The sequence below is a fragment of the Bactrocera dorsalis genome, chromosome 4, assembly GCF_023373825.1.
Source record: "Bactrocera dorsalis isolate Fly_Bdor chromosome 4, ASM2337382v1, whole genome shotgun sequence".
In the NCBI taxonomy this organism is placed as follows: domain Eukaryota; kingdom Metazoa; phylum Arthropoda; class Insecta; order Diptera; family Tephritidae; genus Bactrocera; species Bactrocera dorsalis.
In genome coordinates, this window is record NC_064306.1 from 33,333,664 (window position 1) to 33,339,223 (window position 5,560).

Consider the following 5,560-nt stretch of genomic DNA (forward strand, 5'->3'; position numbering starts at 1 on the left):
CCAAGTGGAATGGCGATCAGAGAAACTTTCCTCACTTGCGTGAACTTCTACACATGACTCCATCCTCCATCCATCTGCGCCAACTACCGTGGGATAAGCTACCCAAACACCGCATATAAGGTTGTATTGAGCGTATTGTGAAAGATTAAAGCCCACCGTCAACAAACTGATTGGACCTTATCAGTGTGGTTTCGGGCCTGGAAAATCAACAACTGACCAGATATTCGCAATGCGCCAAGTCTTGGAAAAGACCCGTGAAAAGAGAATCGACACACACCACCTCTTCGTCGATTTCAAAGCTGCTTTCGACAGCACGAAAAGGAGCTGCCTTTATGCCGCGGTGTCTGAATTAGGTAACCCCGCCAAAACTAATACGGCTGTGTAAACTGACGTTGAGCAACAGATTCAATTTATCTATCGATTCTCTAACTTCTTTAACACGTAAGGCTTCCAAGTCGGAATATGTGCTACCATTCTCAATCGAATAAAATTTTGGATCGGCGTGCGACTTTTTAAGCTTGAAATCAGAATAAAGGTCTAAATCTGAAGAATACTTGTTTAGTGTCAACAGTTTAGAACTTCGCTTCGTGGCTATGACGGAAGTGTTCTTCGATGCGTTACTAAGGTGGAAGAGACTTTTTGTTTGCAAATGGAACCATTTTTCCGACTTGGATTAAACTAATTATTTAATTAAGAAATTCGGTTTCGATTAATCCCATATTCTCAAAAATATCGTATTTTTAACACATTTTCTGAATGCTACACCCTGTACAAATCTGCATGGCGATACATGCGCTCCCACAAATCAGCACAACCAGCAAAGGCAGACAAATAATTTCAACAAACAACAAAAAAAGAAGAGAAAAGGTCGATTAAAAGAATTAATGCGCAAGAAGTGTAGTATTTATTCCGCATTATTATTTGCGAGCTATTAACTTATTGTGGATTTCCCGCACACATCACAGCCGTTTGGTAAGTGCTTGTGTGTATGTGTGCATGTTGCGCCGGCAGCGACAATTTCGCAAACAATTTAAATAAAGTGCAAAAGAATAAATAAAATCGGAATAATATTAAAATTATGTGGGAAAAACGCTGCAAATTCGCTCGTAACTATGGCGCTAAAGTGTTGAACCGAGAGCGCGGCGCTGTCGGTTTATTGGCGCCCTCGCAGCATTCAGCAACCAGCAAGCATTGAGATGAAGTGATTGTTTTTGAATGACATGTGCAAATACAAGTGCGTGTGTATGTGTGCTACACTGTCTGTTTGCTTGAATGTGGTTGTGTGCGAGATTGCGGCCGATGGCACACATAATTTATGGGTATTCAGCTTGCGTACGCTTCTGTTTAAAGGATCTGTACACACGGGTGTATATTATATTGGCGTGTCCATATGTACCCACGCACTGATGATTATTTAAGTACGTGTATACAAATATCTATAGGTGCCCTTTTGAAAATATTTATTTGCCCTTCTTATGAAATGTTGAGGCGCTTTAATTTAAAGAAAGACAAATCACTCATACTCTTTTAGGGCATATCTACTGTGACCGCTTAAAGTAAAGGTGACTTTTGGATTTGCTTTTATGAAAAATATGCATTAAATATTTTCAGTTTTCAAAAAAAATATATTTAATATAATTTTTAAATATATATCAAAATTTTCAAAAAAAAAACAACGAAAATTTTGCGAGAATAATGGCGTAGACACCACTTACGCGGTTTATAGCCGAGTCAACAACAGCGCGCCAGTCGTTTGTTCTTTTCGCTACGTGGCGCCAATTGGATATTCCAAGCGAAGCCTGGTCCTTCTCCACTTGGTCCTTCCAACGGTGTGGAGGACTTCCTCTTCCTCTGCTTCCCCCCGCGGGTACTGCGTCGAATACTTTCAGAGCTGGAGTGTTTTCGTCCATCCGGACAACATGACCTAGCCAGCGTAGCCGCTGTCTTTTAATTCGCTGAACTATGTCAATGGCGTCGTATATCTCGTACAGCTCATCGTTCCATCGAATGCGATATTCGCCGTGGCCAACGTGCAAAGGGCCATAAATCTTTCGCAGAACTTTTCTCTCGAAAACTTGCTACGTCGACTCATCCGTTGTTGACATCGTCCAAGCCTCCGCACCATATAGCAGGACGGGTATTATGAGCGAATTATGGAGTTTGGTTTTTGTTTGTCGAGAGAGGACTTGCTTCTCAATTACCTACTCAGTCCAAAGTAGCACCTGTCGGCAAGAGTAATCCTGCGTTGGATTTCTAGGCTGACATTGTTGGTGGTATTAATACTGGTTCCTAACAAGACGAAATTATCTACAACTTCAAAGTTATGACTGTCAACAGTGACATGAGAGCCAAGTCGCGAGTACGACGACTGTTTGTTTGATGACAGGAGATATTTCGACTTGTCCTCGTTCACTGCCATACCCATTTCTTTTGCTTCATTATCTAGTTTGGAGAAAGCAGAACTAACGGCGCGGGTGTTGAGGCCAATGATACCAATATCATCGGCATACGCCAGCAGCTGTACACTCTTATAAAAGATTGTACCTGGTCGATTAAGTTCTGCAGCCCAAATATTTTTTTCCAGCAGCAGATTGAAGAAATCGCACGATAGGGAGTCGCCTTGTCTGAAACCTCGTTTGGTATCAAACGGTTCGGAGAGGTCCTTCCCGATCCCGACGGAGCTTTTGGTGTTGCTCAAAGTCAGCTTACACAGCCGTATTAGTTTTGCGGGATACCAAATTCACACGTAACGGCAAAAGGGCAGCTCCTTTTCGTGCTGTCGAAGGCGACTTTAAAATCGACGAAGAGTGGTGTGTGTCGATTCTCCTTTCACGGGTCTTTTCCAAGATTCGGCGCATGGTGAATATCTGGTCGGTTGTTTGATTTTCCAGGTCTAAAGTCACCTGATAAGGTCCAATCAGTATGTTGACGGTGGGCTTTAATCTTACACACAATACGCTCGACAGAACCTTATATGCGATGTTGAGGAGGCTAATCCCACGGTAGTTGGCGCAGATTGTGGGGTCTCCTTTTTTAGGGATTGGGACATAGCACACTTAAATTCCAATCGTTGGGCGTGCTTTCGTCCGACCATATCTTACAAAGAAGCTGATGCCTGCTCCTTATCAGTTCTTAGCTCGGTCGGCAATCCGTCGGCCCCTGTCGCTTTGTTGTTTTTCAGGCGGGCAATTGTTATTCGAACTTCTTCATGGTCGGGTAGTCGAACGTCTGCTCCATCGTCATCGATTGGGAAATCGGGCTCGCCTTCTCCTGGCGTTGTGCGTTCACTGCCATTCAGCAGGTTGGAGAAGTGTTCCCTCCATAATTTAAGTATGCTCTGAGCATCGGTGATTAGACTTTGGGGTTCTACAAGTGTATGCTCTGGTCTTGAAACCTCATCAAAAGGCGGGTCTCTCATCGAGGCTGTTTATGCTTTTTCATTGGGGGTATTTTTTTTACGTGGTCCCCAACCCAGCGCACAACCCTATGTAGGGGATGTTTCGCCTTCTCACTTTAGCTCGTCTTCAAACGGATGTTTCTTAGACTACCCAGAGGATACTTGGTCAAAAACCGGAAGTCGTGAGCTGCTTGAGTCATATGTAAAAGAATCGTTCTGGCACATGACTCCATCCTTCAAGCACTATTGACAAACATTTTCCATAGAATAATTTAAGAAATACAATATCAGCTCATAATCAGGCATAAAATGATATTTTCGATTCGATCGTCATATATTTATATGGCAAATGTTTCATTTTCAAAATTCCTTTCCAAAAAGTTTTCTTTCCAACCAAATAGTTCTTTAAAGCGCCTATCAACTAATTTCAGTACCCACAAGTATGCTCCTTTTGCACAGAAATGCCGAATATGAGGATTCCGTTAGTCCCGTTAAATTTATGTTAAATATATCACTAACTATTTGGAATAGATGCAGTTGGTCCCAATCTTACATTCCACTAACTTATTGTAATGATTTTCGCCATCTACTTAAGGGGGGAGCCGGCTTTAGAGGCTTCAAAAAATCGATTTTTTGCGGATTTTTTCGGGAGGGAAAGAAATAAGTGCTTAAAGCGAAATATCTAGAGTTCTTAGTTACGTATTCAAAAATCATTCACACATTTTTTGGTTACGAAATCTTTGATATTTTGCCTTGGGAAAGCAATTGCCCAATGCATTCCGAATATGCATTTGTCGGACGGCGGGCAGGATACAGGTCGCAATTTCTATCGGAAACAAAAAATTCAAAGAAATTCATATTTTTTAATAATTTATCTTCTAGTTAAACTAAAAAAAATCCAAAAAAAAAGTAAAAAAATTTATAAATTTTTTAAAAATTAAAAAAAGAGTGGTTTCTGACGAAAAAAATTTACTTTATGTTGTTTAAAAATATTTTCATAGAAGATAATTTAATGCCAAAAATAGTTTAGTTTTTTTTCTATGCTGCCGCCAATTAAGAAAATCGTAAAAATGAAAAATCGAGAAATCGCCCGTCAAAGGGTTCTCTTTCTGCCCAATTTCTCATATATCTGCTAAACGCCCGGTCACTATTTCCCTTCTAGCTTCGAAAATATTTCGAATTTCCATCTATAACTTTGGGGACATATTCTTAGATATTTTTTAAAGAGATTTAAACAAATTTTTTTTTTTTTGCATGGAGACATTGCAAAATCTCCCATTCGCCGTAGAATATATTGCAATTGTAATAAGATGAAGTCATGTACATATGCAAATTAAATCTAGACATAAACTTATAGTGGACTAATAATTAAGTAGGAAAGCTCGTTGGCATATAAATTCAACTACAAATACTTTCAGACAACTAACGGGTGATTTTTTTGAGGTTAGGATTTTCATGCATTAGTATTTGACAGATCACGTGGGATTTCAGACATGGTGTCAAAGAGAAAGATGCTCAGTATGCTTTGACATTTCATCATGAATAGACTTACTAACGAGCAACGCTTGCAAATCATTGAATTTTATTACCAAAATCAGTGTTTCGGTTCGTCGAAAATTTTGTTTTTGTCAGCGATGAGGCTCATTTCTGGTTGAATGGCTACGTAAATAAGCAAAATTGCCGCATTTGGGGTGAAGAGCAACCAGAAGCCGTTCAAGAACTGCCCATGCATCCCGAAAAATGCACTGTTTGGTGTGGTTTGTACGCTGGTGGAATCATTGGACCGTATTTTTTCAAAGATGCTGTTGGACGCAACGTTACGGTGAATGGCGATCGCTATCGTTCGATGCTAACAAACTTTTTGTTGCCAAAAATGGAAGAACTGAACTTGGTTGACATGTGGTTTCAACAAGATGGCGCTACATGCCACACAGCTCGCGATTCTATGGCCATTTTGAGGGAAAACTTCGGACAACAATTCATCTCAAGAAATGGACCCGTAAGTTGGCCACCAAGATCATGCGATTTAACGCCTTTAGACTATTTTTTGTGGGGCTACGTCAAGTCTAAAGTCTACAGAAATAAGCCAGCAACTATTCCAGCTTTGGAAGACAACATTTCCGAAGAAATTCGGGCTATTCCGGCCGAAATGCTCGAAAAAGT